Here is a 27,965-nt window from a genome sequence, read left to right as displayed (position 1 = left end):
CTAGTATCTTGATTCTTTCATAATTTTGTAATGTATAGAGTGTGTTTTTTCTCACCTGACAAACACTCCTTTTTATTTTTTCTAAGTGAAGAGAAATGGAAAGTCTTTGAGCAGTCTGATGAGTCAGCTAGTAAATGTATAGAGGTTTGAAAATGTTTCTAGAAATTCATCAGCTCAAGTCTCTAAAGTCAATTGAGTCAGTGAGTAAACATATGCAGTTTGGAAAATATTTCTAGAAATTTACCAAGGCCAAAGATATTCCTAAGTAGTTGGTGAAGTGTCATTAGAAACATTAATAAACATCCCAACGACCTAAGATACTTATCCACTGATTACTTCCACTGTCATGCCAATGCTACTACAGATAAATCAGTAGGCACAGAGACTCAAGACAGATATTTCACTAACAAATCAATTATCTTGTCATTATCTAGGTTTCAGGAACCACTGTGGCCAGGCCCATGTTGTAGATGGAGCAATTTGAAACACAGAATAGCCCATGATTTGCCTGAATCTTATTCAACTTTAGCACTGAGTTTGTTTGTTTTTGTTTTTGTTTGTTTGTTTTTGTTTTTGTTTTGGTACCGGGGATTGAACTCGGGTCCTTGCACTTGCAACGCAGGCCACCGAACCACTGAGCTAAATCCCCGGCCCCTAGCACTGAGTTTTTAACTGCTATGTAGTGTAATAAAAAGTAATAGAGACTTCCCTAAGTTATAGAAGAACGCTGATTTAACACTGAAAAATTGGTAGGGACTTGTTTGTTTTTGTTTTTGTTTTGGTACCGGGGATTGAACTCGGGTCCTTGCACTTGCAACGCAGGCCACCGAACCACTGAGCTAAATCCCCGGCCCCTAGCACTGAGTTTTTAACTGCTATGTAGTGTAATAAAAAGTAATAGAGACTTCCCTAAGTTATAGAAGAACGCTGATTTAACACTGAAAAATTGGTAGGGACTAGCACAAAAACTTTAGCACTGAGTTTGTTTGTTTTTGTTTTTTTTGTTTGTTTTTTTGTTTTTGTTTTTGTTTTGGTACCGGGGATTGAACTCGGGTCCTTGCGCTTGCAACGCAGGCCACCGAACCACTGAGCTAAATCCCTGACCCCTAGCACTGAGTTTTTAACTGCTATGTGGTGTAATAAAAGGTAATAGAGACTTCCCTAAGTTATAGAAGAACGCTGATTTAACACTGAAAAATTGGTAGGGACTAGCAAGGAAAACGGAGCTCTGTATTAATTTGGGAACCATTTTTATTACTTCATTGAAATTAAAGTATAAGATTTTTTTAAGTCTCTCAAAGAAAATGTATACTTCATAACTCAATTATCTATTTGTTGAATTATAACTGAATTGTACCCTACTTCCTCTCCTTTTTCTGATGACATTGTTAGTGATTTAAATAAGTTAGAGAGTGTATAATAGGCTAGGAGCTCACTTGTGTAGATGCTATTCTGAAGGCTAGGACCTCAAGATCTCTTCCCATTTTTCAAATTACTATCCATGCCCTGATCAAGCAACACAAGGAATAATCTTCACTCCACAAAGCAAATAAAGTCACTTCTATAAACAAAATTAACTCTAGAAAATTTTAATCTCATTAAAATACAATCTAATATATTTCTTACTTTTTCCTCTTATCTTCAATGTTACCCTACCTAAACCATTGGTCAGGATTCAGTTATCAGCCTCTTCTTTATGTTTCCTTTTCAGGGATCTTTATTATACCATGTGTAAATCATAACACAATAATTTTTAAAGAATAGGTCATAAGAATAATTGATTTGGCATCTGATAGACCTAGATTTAAGTCCAAGTTCTTAGTTCCTGATTTGAGACAAGTTAATTCACCTCTCTCAGTGTGAGTCTCCTCATATGTCAAGTAGTAGAAGAAAATTTGTTTGAAAGAAATAAAATGATGTGCATGTCATAGCTTTAGCAACAAAGCCTAGTGTATGATCAATAAATAGAACGTGGGCTGGGGACTTGGCTCAGTGGTTCTGCTGCCTGCCTCACAAATGCAAGGGCCCGAGTTCAATCCCTGGTGCCAAAATAAACAAACAAACAAACAAACAAATAAACAGTACATGTTCAATAAATGTTGGCAAATAGAAAACACCAATCCAAGCTGAAGCTGCATTAACATCTTAGTTTGGTATAAAAAGCCAGTAAATATTTTCATTATTCCCCCTCTGGCTTTTGGGCTTGTATCCTATCTAGAATGACCTGAATCCTTGACAAGTCTTTATTTCACACATCTGTAGGTTCATGGGACAGTAGATCATTGCTATAATCTGATATTGCCTTTTAAATTACAGTAAGAAATGTGTCATTAAGGTCGTTTCTTCCTTTTTTATGCAACTGTAGGCACTTTCTAATCTGTATTTTCTTCATTTCCTTTCATAGTTTCCCTATTCCCAAGCATCTACATTTTACAACCATTCTAAATTCTGGCTTAAAGTAAGCCAGGCATAGCCAGGCATAGCTGCAAAACTCAGAGGCTGAGGCAGAAAGATCATAAGTTTGAGGTCAGCCTGCACTACATAGAAAGTTCAAGGCCAGTATGGACTACATAGTCAGACTCAAGCTCAAAAATTTTTTTTAAATGAATTAAGAGGTGATGAAATATCTTTCTTCAGAATTAAGAAGAAATCCTTGTTTGTACACTCTACCTCCACTTCTGGTGCAGCTATGTGAGTAGACAGGAGTTCCTGGGTCTCCAGCCCTGCACATCTCTGATCTTCTGTCAACAAATAACCCTGTATTCACAATGTAGAGTAAACCAACTGCTGAGAGAGTACAGCCGTGTAGTCCTAAAAAGATAGCTGACTCAGAGACACGTACCTTTTCTATATGCTCTTCCAGGCCCAGCCTATCCCTTGTCTACAAGCCTCCCTTCAGACTCTGTCAAAGGTCAGTCCCTTCGAAGCCACAGCCTCTGGACAAGGTTACCACATCCAGGCCGTTACTGTCTGGACCCTTTGCTTTTCTCCAACGTTCACTGTTTCTTAGAGTCAGAGACCCCAACTCACCCATACTGCAATAGTATCCCTGAAACACCATCCTGGGCTACGGAAGCCTAGTAGAGTTGGAAATCAACATAGACTCCAATCATGTCCAGTTTAATTGAGCTCACTTAGTCAGATTTTAATTGCTTTGCCTTAGGGCTACTCTGCATAGCTTACTTGACTTTGGCTTGCCTTCATCATAAACATCTGTTCTTACTTCCTGAGTTTATATGTTTGCCAAACCTGAGAAAAGAGCATAATTTTTGATGTACCCAAAGTTTTTAAATTATATGACTAGAAGTCATGATACTAAAAATAGTGAAGTACACACACACACACACACACACACACACACACACACACAGTTGCTTTATGCCTGAGTACCTTTAAATCCAGGATCAATGCTTCTATTGCTTGTCCAGTCAAATCTTTTTTTTTTTTTTTTTAATGCAACTATTGGCCAAATATTTCAATAGTAAAAGGTGAAAGATATATACGATCTGAAAATTTGAAGAGAAACCAGATTATAATATTTCAATAGTTTAAAATTTTTCTTTTTCTTTAATCCCAGCACTCAGGAGGTTGAGGGAGGAGGATTGCCTTGAATTCAAGGCCAGCCTGGGCATGTTTCTTCCTTTTTTATGCAACTGTAGGCACTTTCTAATCTGTATTTTCTTCATTTCCTTTCATAGTTTCCCTATTCCCAAGCATCTACATTTTACAACCATTCTAAATTCTGGCTTAAAGTAAGCCAGGCATAGTGCTGCAAAACTCAGAGGCTGAGGCAGAAAGATCATAAGTTTGAGGTCAGCCTGCACTACATAGAAAGTTCAAGGCCAGTATGGACTACATAGTCAGACTCAAGCTCAAAAATTTTTTTTAAATGAATTAAGAGGTGATGAAATATCTTTCTTCAGAATTAAGAAGAAATCAGTCCAAGTTCTTAGTTCCTGATTTGAGACAAGTTAATTCACCTCTCTCAGTGTGAGTCTCCTCATATGTCAAGTAGTAGAAGTAAAATTTGTTTGAAAGAAATAAAATTATGCATGTCATAGCTTTAGCAACAAAGCCTAGTGTATGATCACTAAATAGTACGTGGGCTGGGGACTTGGCTCAGTGGTTCTGCTGCCTGCCTCACAAATGCAAGGGCCCGAATTCAATCCCTGGTGCCAAAATAAATAAACAAACAAACAAACAAATAAACAGTACATGCTCAATAAATGTTGGCAAATAGAAAACACCAATCCAAGCTGAAGCTGCCTTAACATCTTAGTTTGGTATAAAAAGCCAGTAAATATTTTCATTATTCCCCCTCTGGCTTTTGGGCTTGTATCCTATCTAGAATGACCTGAATCCTTGACAAGTCTTTATTTCACACATCTGTAGGTTCATGGGACAGTAGATCATTGCTATAATCTGATATTGCCTTTTAAATTACAGTAAGAAATGTGTCATTAAGGTCGTTTCTTCCTTTTTTATGCAACTGTAGGCACTTTCTAATCTGTATTTTCTTCATTTCCTTTCATAGTTTCCCTATTCCCAAGCATCTACATTTTACAACCATTCTAAATTATGGCTTAAAGTAAGCCAGGCATAGTGCTGCAAAACTCAGAGGCTGAGGCAGAAAGATCATAAGTTTGAGGTCAGCCTGCACTACATAGAAAGTTCAAGGCCAGTATGGACTACATAGTCAGACTCAAGCTCAAAAATTTTTTTTAAATGAATTAAGAGGTGATGAAATATCTTTCTTCAGAATTAAGAAGAAATCCTTGTTTGTACACTCTACCTCCACTTCTGGTGCAGCTATGTGAGTAGACAGGAGTTCCTGGGTCTCCAGCCCTGCACATCTCTGATCTTCTGTCAACAAATAACCCTGTATTCACAATGTAGAGTAAACCAACTGCTGAGAGAGTACAGCCGTGTAGTCCTAAAAAGATAGCTGACTCAGAGACACGTACCTTTTCTATATGCTCTTCCAGGCCCAGCCTATCCCTTGTCTACAAGCCTCCCTTCAGACTCTGTCAAAGGTCAGTCCCTTCGAAGCCACAGCCTCTGGACAAGGTTACCACATCCAGGCCGTTACTGTCTGGACCCTTTGCTTTTCTCCAACGTTCACTGTTTCTTAGAGTCAGAGACCCCAACTCACCCATACTGCAATAGTATCCCTGAAACACCATCCTGGGCTACGGAAGCCTAGTAGAGTTGGAAATCAACATAGACTCCAATCATGTCCAGTTTAATTGAGCTCACTTAGTCAGATTTTAATTGCTTTGCCTTAGGGCTACTCTGCATAGCTTACTTGACTTTGGCTTGCCCTTCATCATAAACATCTGTTCTTACTTCCTGAGTTTATATGTTTGCCAAACCTGAGAAAAGAGCATAATTTTTGATGTACCCAAAGTTTTTAAATTATATGACTAGAAGTCATGATACTAAAAATAGTGAAGTACACACACACACACACACACACACACACACACACACACAGTTGCTTTATGCCTGAGTACCTTTAAATCCAGGATCAATGCTTCTATTGCTTGTCCAGTCAAATCTTTTTTTTTTTTTTGATAATGCAACTATTGGCCAAATATTTCAATAGTAAAAGGTGAAAGATATATACGATCTGAAAATTTGAAGAGAAACCAGATTATAATATTTCAATAGTTTAAAATTTTTCTTTTTCTTTAATCCCAGCACTCAGGAGGTTGAGGGAGGAGGATTGCCTTGAATTCAAGGCCAGCCTGGGCTACTTAATGAGTTCAGGGCAAGTCTGAACTACAAAGGGAGACCTTATCTAAAAAACAAACAAAAAATGTTTTCCCCCAAATTAGTTAGTTATCAGAATAATCTGATAACTAAAACACAATTTACAATCCCCTCCAGAAACCTATTAAAACTTATGAATATGGAGTTTTTAAAAAATCTATTTTTTCCCCTAAATATTCCTGAAGTGATCTTGGTAATGAAAAACATTTAGAAATGAAGGAGCAACGATGGAATGAGATCATTCAAAGAACTAGAAAAATCTTGCCTAGAAGCAAATATTTCCCTTTGCCTACCCTGACCAGTTCTTATGTCTTTTTGCACGGCTCTTCAATTTAACGAAGAACAAGGTATGTGTAATCAAATTCATGGTTAGCAATATGGTTCAATGCTTCAAAACAATGTCAGACACATACAACATTTTGGCATGCCTGAGTCATACTGAGTGACGAGGAGCCATCTTGGGCCACAAATAAAATATATCCTACAGTGTGCACAGTATCACAAAGCTTCCCTCATTTTATGTACTTGTTATAACATTTTTAAAAAGAGAGCAAGCAGTTTGGGGCCTTGGCTTGGACACACCTGCAAGTATGCCTGTACCCAAGCCCAAAAAGTTAATCATATTTCTGTATTTTAATCAATGCTCTTACCAAGTAAGGCAAGAATGGTGAAACCCTAGAAATGCAATAAATTAGCAAGAAGATGCTACACAGTGCTCTTCATCACTTTCATCTGCAAGCCTGGTCTCTTTCACCTGACACTATCTGCTAGGGGGACTGGCTTTCCTGGTTTGCCTGAGTATGAGGGGTTCCCTAAAATAAGGCTTCAAATGCTAAACTTAAAACATTCTATTCCAACTGGAATGGTTGCCCTCCTTTTTCTGCTTATTGTTTCTCAGGTATAGAGGAAAACATTAAGTGGCTTTGACAAGTAGAAGCAGCAATAGGTGACCATAAGAAGGCCACCTGCAGTTTAAGGGAAAAACTTACCCTTCAAAAACATTTTGAAAATAGCTAGGCTATGAAAGAAGTGAGATCTCAAGAAAGAATGAAGCTGAAAATATTGGTTCATAGTGCCAGAGAAAGTGTGATATTTTGAAAATATTCTCACGAATGTTGCTTTTTAAATTGGGCCCAACAGTACATTCTTGTACTCCCAGCTCCTCAAGAGGCTCAGCTGGGATCCCCTGAGCCCAGGAGTCCTAAGCAACATAGCAACACCTTGCATCAATTTATCAATCACTTATCAATCAATAAACCACTAGGTATTATTACCTTTGATATTTACCTCTAAATAGCAACAAAAGCCGGACTTTAATTTTAAACTCTTCATTCTGCATTTTCACACATCAAAGGAATTCGCTATATATTGTAAACTGAATAGCTTATCGCCAAATTCATTCCACTAGAACATCAGGACATGATCTTATTCAGAAACAGGGTATTTGCAGATATACTGTAAAGGAGGAGCTCATACTAGATTAGGAGACCTTGAACCCACTGACTGGAGTTCTTATCAGAGGAAAGACACGGAGACACTGACTTAGAGACGGAAGTCCGTATCAAAATAAAGGTGGACACCGATGCATCTACAAGACAAGGAACGCCAAGGATGGCTGGCAACCTTCAGAAGTTAGGAAGTAAGACACAGGCTCCCTCATAGCCTCCAGCAGGATAAAGCTCTACTGACATCTTGATTTCAGATTTCTAACCTTCAGAACTTTGAGGAAACAGTTTTACACAATTTGTGGCGATTTTCTACGGCAGTCTTGGAAAACTAATACTACACTAGAGAAGTGAGTAAATTAAAAGGCATTGCAAAGCCCCCTGGAATGAGAGACGTCTAAATTTTAATATCACTTTTGCTTTTGACTCTCTTTGTTTTCCTTGAGTATGTTACTCATCGGATTCTAATTGCCTCCTCTGTAAAATAGTAGAATAAAGTAGAATTAGAAGGTTTTCAAGGGATTCCTTCTTACCACATAGTCTGTGGTTTAAGTATGAGTGATTTTTAAAAATTATTTTTGCATTATCCTTGTAGTTCTAGTTTTTCCAGTCAATTCCTACTAACAATTCATGCAATATTATCTTTGAATAATACTTTGAAAGTCTAACAATTAGCCCCCATTTAAAAGGAATACCCTGGGAAATTTGACCCAAGACATGGTTTTAAAAGTAATTCTCAGTTGTTAAAGAGGAGAGATAATTTGTACCATGCACATTTGACTGAGTCTCCTGAGTTCCTAAATTGGGGCTCAACAAGAATACTCTCCAAATTTGGTATTTTGGGCACTCTCAATTTGATCCAGGGGTAGCTAAATATCCTTAAAAGTAGGCTTAAAGTCAAGGTTCTTCTGATTTTCACTTGTTTCTTTCCCTTCCAGGGCAGAGGGAGGCTTTCTGCAAAATTCCCTTCTTTGCCTAATGTCTGCATGTGCCAAAGAAGAAGCAATTAACTCTGGTGCATTCCCCAAGCTTTCATTAGTGAAACTCATATTGCAGGAAAAAAGATTGAAGTCTGTCAACACACCTGGGCAGACTTCTGTCCCACACTATTGCCTCCTATTTTGATTCCAAAGAGAATCATTTACAAATCATTGTCTGTTCTGTAGGCCCAACAGAGTTGGTTCCAGGCTATTGTATTTTCTCTAAGCCCATTCATTTCTCATAAAAATCAGTTACTATTCCTCAAAAAGTTGCCTACATGCCTCATACTCTCCTCCCCTACACAAAAAAAGCATGTAAGTTTCTAAATAATATTAGCCTAATGTATAATCACATTTCTGTGATTATCACAGGCTCTTTCCTGTGCTAAAAATACGGCTCCTTTTGCATGTTAAATAAATTTGTATGACTTTTCTCCTGCTTAATATTTGTCAGTTTATTCTACTGAAACATCAGAGGACAGAAGGGAAATCTTTTTTTTCCCTGCAAGAGCAATAACAATAATGAATATTATTGTACACTTATTGTGTTCTGCTCTCCTAAGTGCTTTTAATCTAGTATCTCCTTTAATGCTCACCCAACCTTATGACACTGGAGTACAATATAATACTAGTGTACCATAGCTACCAAGTCAGTCATGCATTTAGAGGAAGTATAGATTCTATATTGGTCTCCAACAGAAGGTGTACATACATTTTAGACAGCAAAATCATCATCTAATATATGAGGCTATAGTATTTCACAAGCTGTCTTATGAATGTAACTCCCATAGCTGTTGAGATCTATGTGAGATATCTTTTACATATTTTAGGAGATTAGGCACTTCAAATGTAATATTCATCTACAAATCCTTCCCTTAGACATAGAAGCATTGATTACCATTTTTCTTAATGCCTAGTTAGTATTAGAGGACAACAGGTTAATGGGCAGGGCACAGGTCAGAAGACTATGCTAGCATTCTTATTTCACTTTCTTCAGCTAAGTCACCAAATCCTCTGTCTTCATTTGATTATTTTCATTGCACATTTTACTAGATTCCTATTTGTGCTAGATTCTGTGCTACATACTCAGGCTGAATTAGTAAACAAAATGGAATCAGAGCTTAAGATGGATGAGTAAATAGAAATTATATAATATATGTTTTAGTAGTTATATATTACTATGTATCACCTTACTAATAACACATTGAAGCATAATTTTCACCCAATGCTAGCAAATAATGTGCTAATAAAGGAAAATATTTTGAGTAGCATTATGAAATACTATTTGGAGTTCAGATGTTTACAGAATTTTAGGTCACTCAGAGAACATGATGGCAACATCTGAACTAAATCAAAAGAACCAGGTAAGAGAAAACAAAGCTTTTAAGGGGCCAGGGATTTAGCTCAGTGGAGACATGCCTGTCTCACAAGCACAAGATCCTGAGTTTGATCCCTGCTACCAGAAAAAAATAAAATAAATAAATAAATTTGAAGAAATACATCCTAGTCAGAAAAGAAAAAAAATTAAAAAGGAGTAGTAGGTAAGAAGGAAGGTATCATTTTGATGAAAGCTAAATGTGGCAAAAACAGAGTGTAAGAAGCAAGGAAAGAGAAGCTTAGGATGGAATGATCTGATTTACTCTAACTAGCAGAAACTAAAAATTTTCCAACTGCAAGATGAGGACAGATATATTTTATATTTTTTCTTCCTGGAGTACTATGTGATAATGTTTGTGAATATCCATTATATAAATGCCATACAAAATAAAACAAACATTTTTTCAGTAAGTGTAGCACTGTCTGTTTTTTCTTCTAAGAACTTCCCAAAGTTAACCAAAGGAAGAGCCTACTTTAAAATTACACTTCCAAGGACCACAGACCCACCCCTCCAGGCCTTGGCAGAAGAATGGTGTGAAACACAGCCTAGAGGGTGCCTACACCTCCCCCTCCCATGTACCTCTGGCCTCCTGGCTGTCCTGATACCTGCATTCATACCACAGAGGCACAGGGGGTCATAAAGGCCATTGTTCTGAGCTCTAGCTTCAATTTTGATTTAATTCACACAGTTAAAGGTGACAAATTAATAACTACCACAAACTGTCATTTTTCTAAAATGTGCTTATGTTATTGTGTTTCTGATTATATTACTTGAGCTAAAGTGTTGTGATTAATCTAATCAGTTGTCTTCCCTGGTATAATGAAAATGAGATTGCCTCAGAGCATTAGAGACTCAAAACCTAAAGACCAGCTATAATAGGAAGATCAAAGAATTAACCCAGAAATTAAACCAAGGGCAGTAGCAACAACAAAAATAGAAATTAGAAGATATTCAAGCAAAGCACAAACAAAGAACAAAGGCTGCCTGTTCATCAAAGGCAAATTCTGAAGGAAATGAGGTGGAAAAGTCTGATAATCAACCACCTGGATATCCTGAATTGATAGCACAGGAAGTAACAAAAGAGATGAATGAGGCTCTAGAAAAACTCAAAGCAGAAATAATTTCTGAGATAATTACAGAGATGGTGAGCAAAAAAAGAGACATGGTTAGAGACTCTAGAACACAAACATTTTTAAAAAATTCATGTTCTCAGGACCAGAGACAAGCTACAAATGCCCAACATAGGAAAGAAATGAAATCCATGAAACAGATTCAAACAAATATCTAGGAGATTAAAACCTCTATTGAGAGTATACATAACAGACTGAGGCAATCTGAAGACAGGATATCAGGTATAGAAGACAGAATGGCAGTCAGCGACCATGAAAAGAGGGATCGCTTGTAAAAAGTAAGGGAAGTGCTCACGTTGGCTGCACATATACTAAAATTGGAACAATACAGAGAAGATTAGCATGGCCTTGTGCAAGATGACATGTAAATTCGTGAAATATTCCATATTTTTTAAGTTACACAGGTGTAAATAGTGAATGGTTTTTCTGGTGTGAATAAACTATAATAGCACATAAGATCCTAATGATATAATGGACAATGTGAAATAGGAAGAAAGGGGCTAAAGGTGTAGGGAAAGTGAGAAGGGTAGGGGAAAGCTAATAAGGGAAAAGAAAAAAGTATAAGAAAATGAAAAAATGGAAATGAAGTGTTTGTAAAGGGGGAGGGAAGGAGGGGTGAAGGGAGGGCAGGGACAAGGGTAAAAAATGAGAACCCAAGACCTGTCATGCAAAGATGCAAGAGCCCAATAATGAATGTAACTGTACTGTATACCTAAAATGTACCAATAAACTCAATAAGGAAGAGAGAGGTAGAGGGTCGAGGTCCCTCTTTCCCCAGCTCCAGCTTCCAGCCAGGTGAAGCAGTCCTGGTTCCTGGAGGAAGCCACTAGAATTTCTTATTTCATTTCTCCTATAAACTCAATGTTGTAGATGATTCATTCCAAGGAAGAGAGACTCAGTCCAGAGCTTCTTCCTCTGTCCTGCTTGATTCAGGAGTAGTCCAGGAGTGTGAAGGCCATGGTAAAATCCTCATCCCAGCTGTTTTCCTGGGTGGTTTCCAGCCTGGGAGACACACAGGACGCCTTGAGGACCCTCTCCATACAGCAAGGCAGCACAGAAAGAAAAGTGAGCCCTGGTCTTTGCACTCCAGACTCTGGGGTTTGGCACAGAGCTCAGGCCCAGCAATAGTTCTGCAGAGAGAACAGGGAAAGGGCCAGAGAGAGGCATTCTCTTGAGGTCAGAACAACCTGAAACCTGGCCTTGTGACAAGGTCTGACTGGGACAGACTTGTGCATCTCAGCTTTCTTGGAAACAAGGGAGAAATCAGTGGGGCAGCAAAACAAGGAATCCTGTAGTTGCGTGTGATGCCTGCAGAGACAGTGGGCTTCAGCCTTCAGAGGGAAGGAGACAAGGGAGCCCCCAGGACCCCAGACATACAGTCTCTCGGCCTGGCCACTGAACAAGTCCAGAGAGGGTGGGGAGGGATATTGTGGCTGGAGTCACTCTGGTGTATGGTGCTCGCTAAAACACAAAAGGAGAGATGTGAACAGAGGAGCAAGACCCTGTGCTGGAAAGGAAAGCAATTGGGAGAAACTGTCAGATGTGCCCAACAGCCTTCAAAGTCTCTACCACATAACTGTGCTCAGCAAACTGGAAAACAAACAAACAAAAAAGAACATGCCAATGGGAAAAAACGCATGAGGACCATGTTTTACAACAGAGATTATTAGCAGAAAGAAATTATTAAAAACATAGCCAAATGGGAACTCTGGAAAAGAACAATAACTGAATGGAATCAAATTCTCCCTCTTCCCTTCACAAAAGTGGCTAAAGTATCATTCTACTCACCCTTGAATGTCTCCACTCACTGTCCAATAACTAGCAACAATTGTTCAATAATCTCTAAATCTCCATTTATTTAAATATTAATTCAACCCAAAATTTACAATCTAAAGTGTTAATCTGAGAACTGTGTATGTATTTTAATAATATACATATGCATATTTGTAGTCATTCAAATATCACTCTTATTTTCTCTAACTACCAAGAGCAAAAGTTAAGTAAATCAGGTGGATAAGCAAGAGATAGTGAATCTGGGCGAACATGTAACGGATCCATTATTCATTCTTCTATGAAACCTTTTTCAGTACATTAAATGCAGTATCTACTATTTCTCACTTAGAGAAATGTTTCTACTCTCTCCACTCTAAAAATTGAAGTGCTAAAATTGAGAAATTAGTGTTTTTCTGTATGGATGTGGAGAAACATGCCTGTTATCCCAGTACTCTGGGAGTCTGGGCAGGAGGACTGAAAATTTGAGCCCCATTTGGGCAATTTAGTGACTTAGCAAGACTATGGGCTGAGGATACAGTTCAGCAAAAAGGCTTTGGGTTCAAATCCCAGTAACAACAAAAAGAAAAAAGAAAAGAAATAGTGTTGGCTTTTTTTTCCCTAATCAAAGTTAATAGAAGAATTCAGAATATTTTTGGCATAACCATTATTTTTAAGTATATTATTTAACATGAAATAATGTGCATTTACATTCTAGAAACAAAATTTACACATTTATCATTGGTTTCAGCATTCAAATTATTTAGGTTTAATAATATTTTCAGATAAAAATAATCTTATGTTTAAATGTTTTGAAATTTCCAGTTTTTTACTTTATGTAAGTGTGCAGAACCTGATTCCAAAACATTTTAAAATTTTTATTCTCATTTATGTAGTAGTCTTTGTAGCTTAAAATTAAAATAAAGCATTAAACTTGCAAAAAAAAAAATAAGGGAACATGAGAAATCGATCCAACAGTTCCTAGACGATGCAAAGAAGAATCATATAAGACTGATAGGAGTTCATGAAAAAGCAGGAGAAAGTACAAATGGCATAAAAAAAAAACTGTTCACAGAATTAATGACAGAAAGGTTCCCAAACAGAGTCAAAGAATTTGACATACATATAAGTGAGGCTTATAAGTCTCCAAATAGCCATGATCATAAAAAATCTACACCTAAACATGTAATAATCAAGGTCCCAGACACCTTTAGCCCTTTTCTTCCTATTTCACATTGACAGTTATACAATTTGGATCTTATTTACACTTGCAGTTTTTCACACCACAGAAATCATTCAGTATTTACACATGTGTGTCCTATTTATTTCACTTGAGTATGACCTCAATATGCATCCATTTTTCTGTGAATGACTCAAGTTTCTCATTCTTTATGGTTGAGTACTACTCCATTTTATATTTTTAAAAACTTCTTTATCCAATGTCCAACTGATGGGCAATTGGGCTGTTTTCAAGCTATAGTTATTACAAACTGTGCTACTATAAACATAAGTGCACATATATCATTGTGGTATGATTCTTTTAATGCTTTTGGAAAAATACCCAGCAGAAGGGTAGAGGAAAGGAAGTAAGGGAAATGAAAAAATATGAGAAAAGGAAAAAATGAAGACAAAGTCTTTGTAAATAGGGGAGGGGTGGGGGGGTTAAGGGAAGGCAGGGGTATGGGGAAACATGAGAACTAAGTTCTGTCATATAAAGGTACAAGTTCCTAATGATAAATGTAACTGTTACCGTATACTTAAAAAGTACCAATAAACTCAATGAAAAAAAAAAATCAAGATCCCAGAAACTCAACAGAAAAAATACTACAAGCAATTAGAAAAAAGAAAAAAAATCACATGCAAAGGAAAGCCCATCAAAATCACAGCAGACTTTTCAACCCAAACCCTCAAGTCAAGGAAAGCATGGAGTGAAATATTTCAAGCCCTAAAAGAAAACAACCTCCAACCCATCCTGCAAAACTCTCTTTCAAAATTAATGGGAAATAAGATACTTATGACAAAGAACACCTGAGAAACTTCATAAATATCAAACCAGCACTCCAAACAATTCTAAATAATACCCTAGAAAAAGACAATGAAGATCACAATTCCATGAGGCACAACAAGAGCAAACAGCAGGCAGGACAAGAAATTAAAGAGTGAGGGGGGAAAATTTAAAAGAGCAAACGACAGGAAAAAAACATGATGATGATAAGTTAATACATATTAGTTATAACCATCAGTGTTAATGGTCTCAATTCACCAATCAAAAGAAATACATGATGGATTAAGAAGCAAAATCCAATAATATGCCGTATATAAGAAATGCACCTCGTTCAAAAAGAAACTCATAGACTGAAAGTAAAAGAATGGAAACAGTTCTCTATGTGACAGGAACCTGGAAACAAGCAGGGGTAGCGATCTTATTTGCAGACAAAGTGAATCTCAAACCAAAACTAATTAAAAGCCACAAAAGAGGTCACTACATCCTTGTAAAGAAAACAATCCAAGAGGAAGAGATGGCAATCATGAATACATAATTCAACAAATACAATTGCCCCAAACTATACAAAACAAATACTAAGGGACAAGAAAAACCAAATAAGCACTAACACAATTGTAGTGGGGGACCTCAATACCCCATTGTCACAAATAGACAGATCATATAGACAAAAAATAAACAATAAAATATTAGAACTGAGCCAAGATTTTGAACAAATGGATTTAATAGACATCTACAGAGGGTTCCACCCCACAAAATCAGAATATAAATTCTTTTAGGCTGCACATGACTCATTCTCAAAAATAGGCCATATACTAGCTTATAGAACATGTTTAAATAAATGCAAAGGAATTAAAGTTATCCTATGTATTATCAGATCATACTGCCATTAAACTGGAGACCAATAGCATAAGAACTTCACAAATACGTGGAAATTGAATAACACACTCCTACACAACCAAGGTCACAGCAGAAATTAAAGAAAAAATTAGACAGCTTTTACAAATTAATGATAATGCCAGTACAACATACAAGAATTTATTAGATACAATGAAAACAGTTCTACATGGGGAATTAATAGCAGTGAATGTTCACACTAGAAAAACAAATTAACAACCTAATGCTGAACCTTAAGTTCCTAGAAAAAGAAGAGCAAGACAAACCTAAAGCTTATACAAGGGAGGGAATAATAAGAATCAGAGCAGAAATAAATGCAATGGAGACTAAAAGATTAATACCAAAAAAAAAAAAAATCAATGAACTGAAGAGTTGCTTTTTGGAAGAATTAATAATATTGATAAACCCTTAGCTGACCTTACCAAAAGAGGAAAGAAAAGGCTCATATTCATGCAATTAGAAATGAAAAAGGTAAAGTCACAACAGATCCAGGCAAAATCCAGAGGATCAATACCTACTTTGAGAAGCTGTACTCTGATAAGATGGAAAATACAGAGGAAATGGACAGATTTCTTAGCACACATGAATTACCAATGTTGAACGAAAAAGATATAAAAATTCTAAACACTCCAATTACAATCAGTGAAATTGAAAATGTAATTAAAAGTTAACCAACAAAGAAAACCCCAGGTCCTGATGGCTTCACTGCTGAATCTACAAGACATTTAGAGAAGAACTACTGCCACTACTTTTGAAACTTTTCAGTGAAATTGAAAGGGAAGTGATACTTCCAAATTTATTCTTAGAAGCAAGTGTTACTCTGATTCCAAAACCAGGGAAAGACCCAACCAAAAAACAGAACCACAGGGCCAATCTCACTAATGAACATAGATGCAAAAATCCTCAATAAGATACTGGCTAATAGAATACAGAAGATCATCAAGAAGATTATACACCCTGACCAAGTCAGATTTATCTCAGGGATGCAAGAATGGTTCAACATATGTAAATCAATAAATGTAATACACTATATTAACAGAGTCAAAAACAAAAAAAACTATATGATCATCTCAATAGATGCAGAAAAAGCATTTGACAAATTCAACATCCATTCATGATAAAAATCATGCAGAAAATTGGAATAGATGGTGTTTATCTCAACTTGATAAAGGCTATCTATGAAAAACTAACAACCAATATCATATTAAATGGTCAAAAACTGAAAACCTTCACACTAAAATCAGGAACAAGACAAGCACATCCACTGTCACCATTCCTGTTCAATATAGCATTGGAAACAGCTACAGCACTTAGACAAGAGAAAGAAATTAAAGCAATAAAGACAGGAAAGGAAGAAGTTAAACTGGCTTTATTTGCTGATGATATGATACTCTACAATAGAAGACCCAACAAACTCTGCTACAAGACTTCTAGCCTTAATTGACAGATTCAGTAGAGTAGCTGGATACAAGGTCAATGCTCAAAAATCAATAGCCTTCTTGTACACAAATAACAGACTCACTGAGGGAGAAGTTAGAGAAAGAACCCCTTTCACAATATCATTTTAAAAAAGAAGTATCTAGGAATCAATCTAATGAAAGATGCAAAAGACCTCTTCATTGTGAACTAAAACACTCTGAAAAAAGAGATCAAAGAGGATATAAGAAAATGGAAAGACATCCTTTGATCTTGAATAGGAAGAACCAATATATGAAAACGGCCATACTTCCAAAACTGCTATACAGATTAAATGTAATCTCGATTGAAACCCCAACAGTATGTTTCACTGAACTAGAGAAAACAACCCCAAAATTCATTTGGAACCAGAAAAAGACCTAGAATAGCAAAAGCAATTCTAGGCAACAGAAATATGGCAGGGGGTATCACAATCCCCAATTTGAAACTACACTACAAAGCCTCTGTAACAAAACTAGCATGAAACTGGCAAATAAACAGACCCGAGGATCAGTGGAATAGGTTGGAAGATGCAGAAACAAATCCAGATGTACTCAGCTACCTCATCTTTGACAAAGGAGCCAACTATCGCACTCTTTAATAAATGGTGCTGCAAAAGTTTTGATTTCAACTTGCCAAAGATTAAAACGAGATACATACCGTCCTCCATGCGTAAAACTAAAATCCAAGTGGATTAAAGATGTAAATATTATAGCAGAAACAGTTAACTTGCTGGAAGATAAGTTAGGTAATGATAGAGAGAACTTTTATAAATAATCTAAAAACCTACAAAATGTTAGGAAAATGTAAAATGACTTCTTCTGTCTCTTAACAGCAATCTGCTTTGTTCAGTTCAAAATTAACAGACACTGGAGGCACTGACCATGAAGTGGGACATCTGGCCTCACCCCAAACCTTGAACACCCTCTTCCTGTGCCCTAGAATAGACAGCTAGCTGAATCTTGAAGTAAACTCACTAGCTGCAAGGAATTGTTATGTCTGAGTTAACTTAACTGTCTGGCTACTGTAATTTGCGCATGGGTAATGTGACCTGAGGAAATGAAATGCAACCACCTGAAAGGGATCATGGCTGTAAAACCTGTAAAAGGGGAGCTGCAAGCCATAAGGAGGTCGATCACTGGCACTGCCTTTTTGAATGCAACCAACCCTTTGTTGGCAAATACACTTTTTATTCTACTTCCATTCAGCTCGTCTCTATGTGTGTGTCACTTGCCAATTCCTTCCTCAGTAGTAGAGCTTTTCAAGACACTGGCATAAGAAAATAATTTATGAACAAATCTTCAGTAGCACAGGAACTAGCACAAAGAATCAACAACTGGGATCTCATCTTTTTCAAAAGCTTCTACCCTGCGAGAGAAACCACCAAGAGAGCTAAGGGACAACCTACAAGGTGAGAAAAAAAAATTACCAGCTGTTCCTCATAGGTCTACTATCTAGAATATATTTTAAAATTTTAAAAATCAGAACTTTAAACACAGTTCAAAAATGGGCATCTGAAATAAACAGATTTTCTCAGACAAAGAAGTAAAAGCAGCAAATGAACATATGAAAAATGTTCCACATCACTGGTCATTGGAGAGATGCAGATGTAAACAGCACTGAGATTCCACCTCACTCCAGAAAGAATGGCTGCTATCAAGAAATCAACCAATAACAAATGTTGGCGGTGCTGTGGGGAGAAAGGAACCCTTCATTGTTGGTGGGACAACAGACTGGTGCAACCACTGTGGAAATCAATATGGAGATACCTCAAACAACTAAAATTAAAAATCCCATTTGACCCAGCCATCCCTCTGCTGGGTATCTTCCTAAAAGAATGCAAAGAATCATACCACAGTGATCTATGTTCACCCATGTTTATAGTAGCACAGTTTGTAATAGCTAAAACTTGGAAACAGCCTAATTGCCCATCAACTGGAGACTGGATAAAGTAGATGTGTTTTTTTCTTTTTTATAAAATGAAGTACTACTCAGCCATCAAGATTGAGAAACTAGAGACATTTATAGCTAAGTGGATGCACTTTGAGGACATACTCTCAGGTGAAATTAATAGGACATGCATGTGTAAATAGTGAATAGTTTCTCTGGTGTGATAAACTAAAATTGTAAATAAGAATCAAAAGGTATAACTGATATTGTTCAATAGGAAAACATGTCTAAAGTTTTAGGGAAAGTGGGAGGGGTAGGGAAAAGCTAAGAAGGGAAAATAAGAGAAAAGGAAAAACGTTGGAAACAGTCTTTGTAAATAGGTAAGGTGAAGGGGGTGAAGGAAGGGCAGGGGAATGTGGAAAGATAAGAACCAAGATACATCATGTAAAGGTACAAGATCCCAATGGTGAGTGTAACTGTATTATGTACCTAAAATGTACCAATAAAGAAAAAATGAAAAAAATAAAATAAAATTACACTTCCAGAAAGCCAGAGCTTTTTGGAAACCTGATTCTGAATCATTTGCTTCTAAATAATAGATGCTAGATAGATTTATGACAGACATATTAATTATTCATTTGGATAATTTAAATGGATTTCAAATTATGCTATATCATTTTCTATTAAGTTCAATAATACTGCAAGGAATCCATTAAATTCCAAATCATTGTCATTAATTTTCATTAAACGGCATGGACATAAATATATTGCATCTCCCAAAGTCAATGATTTTTAGGTTTCATTTGATCAAATTACTGTGAATATGAGCCAAATCTTGTTTTGTGCCCTTCCTAAATAACAATGGCTTTTGGATTAGAGATCCAGTTTATACCTATGGATACTGATGGGCTAGTATTGTGTTAAACATACTATTTTAACACCTTTTCTTAAAGTATAATTATTATACAAGAAAGCTCACACATTTAAACACTCACTGTGATAAGATCTGTCAGAAGTCTATATCTATGATAAAATCACCCAAATCCAGATAACGCAGTTATCTATTACACTAATAGTTTCCTAGAGCTGTTTGGCACACTTCAGCTCCTCTCTCTTGTCATCTTCTTCCACAGTGCCCTGACACACAGACACTAAACAGCAGACCACGGTTTATCTATCTCCTAACATTACAGACTAGATTACATTTTTGGATGCTTTCTAGCACTTTAAATAAATTGTATTATACGGTAATGCGCCATTTTCTTTTTGTTTGCTTGTTATTTTTTTTTATTATTCATTTGCCTACCTTTTAACTACTGAATAATATTTTACTGCATGACTGTTCTAAAATTTACTAATCTATTTGCCTGTTGCCTGATATTTCTGCTGTCCCCAGTATTTGATTATTATAAGGCAAATTGCTACGAGTACTTTTATACAAGGTTTTGTATAAAGATATTTTGCATTTTATTGTGTAAAATCTAGGAGTAGAATGGCTGGATATTATTATAAGTGGATGCCTAACTTTTTATTGTCACAAAATATATATAAGAGACATATTGTTGAACTATTTTAAGTACATAGTTCAGTAGTATTAAATATATCCAGGCTGCTGTACAACTGTCACCACTGTCGATCTCTAGCACTTAGTCATTCTCCTGAACTGAAATGTTTTACTGATTAATTTCCCAACCCTCTCTCCCCACTTCAAGCCCCTGACAAGGGCTATTCTCCTTTCTGCCCCTGAGTTTGACTGCTCTAGGTACTTCTGGTGAGTGGAACCATACACTCTTCATCCTTTTGTATCTTCTTTCTTTCAACCTGAGGAGTACATGAAGGTTCACCTGCATTACAAGTAATAAGATCACACTCCTTTCCAACGCTAACATCCCATTGTACGTGTGTAACACTTTCTATCTGTTCATCCAATAACAGATATTTGGGTTGTTTCTACCCTTCGACTGTTGTGAGTAAAGCTACCGAAGCTAATGTGTTTGATTCTGTACTTTCCGTTCTATTTGGTATTTACCCAGGAGTGGAATTGTTGGTTCATACAATAATTTAATGTTTAAAATGAGCCATCATACTGTTCTCCATAGCAACTATACCATTTTATATTTGCGCCTGGAATTCGCAAATGGTTCGATTTCTCCTACATGTCTAACTTTTAAAAAAATTGTCAAACTGTTTTCTAGAGTAGTGGGCTATTTTATTATACATTTTCACCAGGACTTCATATTACATCAATATAAACACTTGATATAGACAATCTTTTCAAATTTAATGATTCTAATTTGCTATGCAGTGGTTTTTCTAAAGCAGTTTTAATTAGCACTTCCCTGGTGCCTATATCAAGCATCTTTATATGCATTTATTTGTGAATAAACTGACACATTATAGGGATCAAATTTAAGTTGTTTCTCATCCCTCAAAAACCTCAGTATATATTTAATTGCTTGATACCTAGAGTCTTGAAAGCCCCTCTTAAACTTTTGTCTTTTAAAAATGATATTTCCATGGGGCTGGGGATGTAGCTCAGCAGTTCGGTGGCCTGCCTTGCAAGCGCAAGGACCTGAGTTCGATCCCTGGTACCAAATAAATAAATAAATAAATAAATGGTGTTTCCCGACAAGAGGATATATGTGGTACTTTTTACTCCATATTTGCCAAAATAAAAGTCTGGATTTTCAATTTTTAAGATTCAGCTATTAATATCTAAAATTTTAAAACTAATAGAGCTAACAGATTCCCTCATACTGGCCTTTTAATCCACCTTGGAGTCACTTTGCAAACATTATTTTCAAATCTCTGCTATGCATTTATAAAGAGCTCATTGCTATGTACTTGCACTGCCTTTTATTTTTGTTTTGCTTTGTTCATTTATTTGAATGAACAAAATCAAGTCTTCATTTACAAGCTGCTTACAAACTCACTGCGCAGGAAAAGCACAAATATCTATTATGTGACATTATAATCCAGGAGTTAGGGAAGTATTCCAATAGCCGAGTTTCGGATGCTTGTTCTACATTTGTTCTGCACTTGGCAGGGCTCTGAGAGAACAGCGAGAAAAAGCAGCACAGCGCTGTTATGCTGAAGCTTACTTTCCAAGGTAAGGAATCAGAAAAAATAACTCTCCAAATACTTAGATATGATCATGCCAGATAAGCTGTAGAAGAAGATGAATTAGCATAATGGGGCAAGAAATTATTTGACAATAAGAACGGGGTGATGTTTTAAGGAGTGGTCCAGGGAGCCTTAAGACCTAAAAGATGGAATAAACCAATCATCTAAACATCTGGAAAGAAGGGCAGGGGATTTAGCTCAGCGGTTCGGTGGCCTGCCTTGAAAGTTCAAGGACCCCAGTTCAATCCCCAATACCAAAAAAAAAAAAAAAATCTGGAAAGAAAAACAAACAGCCAAGAAAAAGAAATATCTGAGTGTACGGCTTGGCATATTCAAAGCAAAAGAATGGCTAAAACTTGACTTGGAGAAGAGGATCAGCTGAGAGAAGCTGTAGAATTTTGCAATTTCTCCAAACTCAACAGAAAAGCTGTTGGGTGGGTGAGGAGGATTTGAACCACTGAAATGAAAGTAATTTCTTATATAGTCTCTTTCTGTCTTCCTTTGTAAAGATAAGGCCAGCTCCTATGAAAAGAGAATCCAAAAAGAAAAAAAAGAAGAAAGGACAAAAAAAGGAATACAGGCTAGTTTGTAGGCTGTTTCAATATTCACTGAGAATCATTAATTAATAGCATAAATAAGTAAAAGTAGTTGAATATATTCAAAAGGAAAATAATTATCTTTAGCAAACTGAACCACTCCTTCACTACATGTACATGGTAGCTGAACTCAATTCTAGTCAGGGGCTGCCAGTTGTAAACCTGCGCACAATGCTGCTAGCTGTTGTACTCTTCCAAAGGCCTAAACTTCCAGATACTAAAACATTCTAATTTTAAAATACTGCACAGGATGCCTCAAAATATATATCCGAATAGTCTAATTCCAGGGGCAAAACTTTGTGGATATGTTTATCAGTTAACAATAAAATAGAGGTTAAGGGCAGGAGATGGTGACCTAGGATTTCCACCAATGAAAAGAAAATGTGGGTAAGGAATGGCTTCAAGCTAGAAGCCAGGATTTGTGCCCATTTTTGAAGCTCTGTGATCCATAGAGGCAGAGCACATGGGGGAGGGCATTTGAGGGATAAAGGGTGAAATGTACCAAGGCAATGAATTCTGAGAGTTTAAGAAATTTGGGGGAGGTGAGTTGATTGGCCAGCGCTAGACATTTGGAGCAGAGGTAAATTAAACTGGAGAGGCAGACTGAGGCCAAACACATTAATTTCAGTAGCTTTGAAATATAACTCAGAATTAATTTAATCAAACCACATATTTCCTAGTGTGACACAGTTGGGGAGACGTGGCTGAACAATTATGTTTTTGTTTGTTTGTTTGGTTTTGGTACTGCGGGGATCGAACTCGGGCCCTTGTGCTTGCCAGGCAGGCGCCGGAACAAGTAAACTAAATCCCCAGCCCCCAAATTATGATTTATTATCTAAAATCACATCAGGTGTTTATAGTAGCTGAGGACAAAAGACAAACTCTTGGTGAAAAAAATTATTCTTACATGAGTGTAATTTATGGGCATGCATTTTCATAAATGTGCATTCTCCCCCTTTCTTGAGTGCTGGAAAGATGTTCTTCTTTTATACAGGTGCCATGATGATAAATACTCCAAAGTGCTTTATTAAAGGCATATTTAATTGCATTTTCAAAATCTTAGAGGGTTGGAAAGGCCCTTGAATATCACAAATCATTTTGTCCCAGTAGCATTTATTAGCAGGAGGGAGTGATAGGGACTTGAAAGAAGCATTTCATTCAGGATTTTGTCATACTCCTTTGAATGTGAAGACTCAAGTAATTCATATTCCTCTAAAGGGTCCTACTGGCCACCAGGTGCCGGGCAACTTGTAGGAGGAGCAGATGGTTAACAGTTCAAGGGCTGCCTAAGAGCTACCCAGCTTGTCCTAGAAATCAAGGCTGTGTGAGTCATGGTCCTGAATCACTGGATCGTGTCAGTTCCCATCATGCTCTCTGATATGACTGACAGTATGCTGCCATAATCCATGCCTTCTCCTTCCACCCCCTTATGCTTAGGGTATAAAGTAGGTGATCAGCCTCAAAAAGCTTCAATTTAGTCATTATTTGGAGGTGTAATAGTCACAGGTAGTCATCTCATTGCATTCTCTTAACCATGTAAAGTTTTACAAGGTAGGTGTCATGAGATATAAAGGATATAAATACATTGGCACATTGCATTCTGATGCTAGAGACTCCTACTATTTGCAACTAAGCATGGAGGAATTTGCCTTTTAAACAAAGAAGTTGCAAATGCCATTTTCTTTGTCATGGACACTTGCTAGTTGCCTCTAACTAGGTCTGTGGGTAATGAACCTTCTAAAAGAACAGAGGGAATTAATGTCAGAATAAGATGTAGGTAGACCAAAATACTGTATGTGTAGGGAGGTCATCGACAGAAAATATCAATGGAGACACAAGAGAAAAAGGACACGGGGTGGACCAATAATTCTGTTCTCAACATATCTCCACATGCTAATATGCATGACTCAGGGTGGAGTTGTCCCAGCCTTTACAGTAATGATTGGGAAGGGTTCTGGGGAATCTGAAATGTCTTGTCTTGAAGACACTTTTCAAGTTCGTCCCCTAGCTCTGTATGAATGGGGACATCCAAAGTCACACAGCCATGCTATATGTTGAATCCTAAAATGAACTGACACTTAACTTCTTCACGTGGAAGAGATGCATTAGCCTAAGTCTCTATTTCACTTTTGTGTGTGTGTGTGTGTGTGTGTGTGTGTGTGTGTGTGTGTGTATGTGAGATATGCAGAATAATGCCTCTCTCCAGCGATGTCTACTTTCCAATTCCTGGAAACTAGGAATATGCCTATTACTCTACTAGGGGGGATGAAGGATATTGTGGAATTAAGGTGGCTAACAAGCTCACTTTGAGGTAGAGACAATATCCTGGATGATCCAGGTATGCCCAATATAATCATAAGGACTCCTGTAAGAAAAGTGAGGCAAAGGAGAGAATTAAGGTGACAAGAAAGACTGAGCTGGCCACAGCTGGTTTTGATTGTGGATAGGTCATGAGCCAAGAGAAGTGGGCTGCCTCTAAAATCTGGAAAATGCAAGAAAATGTGTCTCCCTGAAAATCTCCCAAAAGGATCACAGCCCTGACAATGCCTTGTTTAGTTCCATGATATCCAGCACTACTTCTGACCTCAGAAAAGTGAGATCATAACTAATGCTATTTTAACCACCAGGGTTGTAGTAGTTTATTGCAGCAGTCATAGAAGTTAAACTATTCTTACTGCTCCTTTAAAATAATGTCAATGTAATGCAGCAAGTTTTGCAGAGCAGAGGGAAGTTTTGGGGAACGGGTTTCAATAACACTTCAGGAAACTGTCCTCTAACAATCAGCATTTTCTAAACCCAACACTTCTCTTGCTCTTGCATATATTAGTCCCACAACTACACAGGACAAGTCATACACTGTCACTCTCCACCTCAATCCATTCAGTGGCCTTTGCTTAGAATACTTTGCCCTAACAGTTATCTCTCTGAGCCCAGCAATATTTATTTGTCCTTTGGGGCTCCCTGCAAATACCAACTCCTTCTGTGTTTACCATCTTTCACCTTGGGAAAAATGAATGTTGTTCTCCCCTTAGCATGAGGCCGATGCCAGAGCGTACACACTCAGTTTGCCTTACTGTGGAAACAGAAACTGTGTTAAATTTGGTTGGTTGATTTGGTTTCCTTTTCTTTGCTGCTTAGTAGCAGGACGTGTATGTCCCCTCCCTCCTGAGGAAGCTTTAAACTGTAAGCCTTCCCTGACCTACATAAGAGGAAACTAGTTTTATCATTGCTAAATACCCAATATTTGAATTAAATAGGTTTGTTGTACATAAGACAAAAGGAGGATTTAAGAAAGGCCACTTATATAAAAATTAAGAAAAGAAAGTAAGATTTCCCCAAAGTTGAAGAGATTGGAGGACAGAAAGGTTGAAAAGTAGGCCTATAAAAGAGAAGGCCTGCTATCCTGGTTTGAGTCTTCACTGCCAGAAAGTCCCAGAGACTCTCTGGAGAGAACCAGCTGGATATCCAACATCATCAACTCCTGGAAAGAATTTGATCACCACAACGTGGTGTCTGAGTGCAGGGGCAATGTCACCACACTGTGTCTGGGCCCCTTCTGATGACCCTGTGCAATTTGTTAATGCTTGCAAGGTTGAAATCCTAATGTTGATTTCATTTAAATGTGATTTAATTTAGGACTATAGTCTTTACCAAGATAATAAAGTTGAGATGAGGTCTTTCTTACAGTAAAGTTTGGGTCCAATACAAATGGTCCTATAAAATAAGCAGGTGTGGAGAGAGAAACAGGGAGGCACCTGTATGATGACAGAGGAAGAGACTGGAGTGACACATCTGCAAGCCAAGGACCACAAAAGATCTCCAGCCAACAGAAGCCAATACTCCCTCAGGAGGAACCAACACTGGTGACCACCTGACCTGGGGTATTAACCTCTATTGTTCTATTCCACATAGTTCATAGCCATGAAGTAATACTTGGTAACACTAGTCACGGGAAAATAATTATGTAACTCCCCAGAAAGAAGGGTATTAGCCAAGAAATGACAAGAAGGCCCCCGAACACAGGTAGGAGTAAGGAAACCTAGTTTCTGCTACTATGGCAGCAATGAGACCTCTATTTGTTCAGGCAGTTTTGCTTTCACGGGCCATTTCCTCCATGTAAAAATGTTAAAAATTAGACTAGAGATATGGCTCAATAGTAGAGTGATTCCTTAGCGTGCATGTAGCTAAATGTTTAATCCTTATACTGCCAAATAAATAAAGGCTATAAATTGTATTTTACAGCTTAATTTACAATGCATTCACAACTGCATAGATATAAAGATAAAAATATTATATATTCAAATACTTTCCTCAGTCTGAAAGTTCAAGTTTTCTTCCTTCTCATTTTAAAAGAACTTTAAACACTTTCTTGGGTGCCTAGAAATAGGGCCAGCTGTCTATAGGATCCTCCTGTGCCCAGTGAGTCAACCAATCTTGCTGCTGAGAAAAAAGACTGAGGTTCTTTGCGCCGAGACCAACAGTTAATTGTATTTCCACACATATATTTTGTGCATATTTTACAGGAAGTCTGTGTTGTAGTTTTCTTTGATATTTTGATAGTTGGTTGTCTATGTGCTTAGGTGAATTAGTCAGTTTTTCATTGCTGAAACCAAATAACTGACTTACAAAACTGAATGGAGGAAGAGTGGGTTTTTGCTCTCAGTTTCAGAGGCTTCAGGCCCTGGCTGCTTGGCTCCAAGGCAGAAACATCACAGTGAAAGATTGTGGTGGTGACAACTGGACAGAGGGGAAGTCACACCTCCAAAATCTACCCAGACACACCCAAAAGAACACTTTACTAATACCCTAGGCTGTTCTCATGTTGACAGTCACAATTACTTATCACATTAGCATTGGGTGGAAAGTTACTTCCTATAAAATAGCCCTTGGGCCAGGGATTTAGCTCAGTGGTGCCTCCGCCTGCCTCTCAAGCACAAGGTCCTGATTTTGATCCCTGCTACCAAAATAAAGTAAAAACATCAAAGTAAAATAGCCCTTTAGCATGGTAACATTTTAGGCTATAGTAGAACCAAGTGCCAAGCTAATTACTATGAAACAATATGGTATATTGCAGACATTTGACCAATATTTGCCAACCATGGTTAGAAGAAAAACAGGTAAGAAAACTATACAATAAATCATACTTTGTTTTAATATTGTTTAAACCAAGAGTTTTCCTAAGGTATTCTCAACATGTTCACTTAGTTTAGTCATCAGAAATGTCCTTTCTCCTACCCAGGTGAGACCTGCACCCATCTGAGGCATGAGAATTAATTATGCACCACAGTTTCCAGATTTTAGCTTCTCTGTTCTTTAGCAACCACCCATAAGGAATATTTTCTAGGTGAGAAAAGCACTTCCAACACTCAAAGTATTTAAATTTCATGCACTGAACTTTATTTTCCATGTACAAAGTGAACAATTATGGGCAAGGAACACCTGTCTGCACCCAGGGGTGGGGGGAAGAGTTTAACTCAGTGGTGTTTGCCTGATGAAGATGGATGTACATATAAAGATAAGTATATTG

General features: G+C 37.3%; 1 protein-coding gene and 1 non-coding gene across 4 annotated transcripts in view; one reads left to right on the top strand and one right to left on the bottom strand.

Moving 5' to 3' along the window:
• Grm7 (glutamate metabotropic receptor 7) overlaps positions 1-27,965 on the bottom strand; it is an 865,940-nt gene that overhangs the window by 688,758 nt on the left and 149,217 nt on the right. The window lies entirely within an intron of this gene.
• On the top strand, positions 10,993-11,097 carry LOC117283657. Its single transcript, XR_004514687.1, has one exon. It is a non-coding gene; the product is annotated as a U6 spliceosomal RNA (small nuclear RNA).

Source organism: Fukomys damarensis, unplaced genomic scaffold (assembly GCF_012274545.1).
Source record: "Fukomys damarensis isolate Sample0158 unplaced genomic scaffold, DMR_v1.0_HiC HiC_scaffold_28, whole genome shotgun sequence".
Lineage (NCBI taxonomy): Eukaryota > Metazoa > Chordata > Mammalia > Rodentia > Bathyergidae > Fukomys > Fukomys damarensis.
This window is presented reverse-complemented; position numbering and strand designations above follow the sequence as displayed.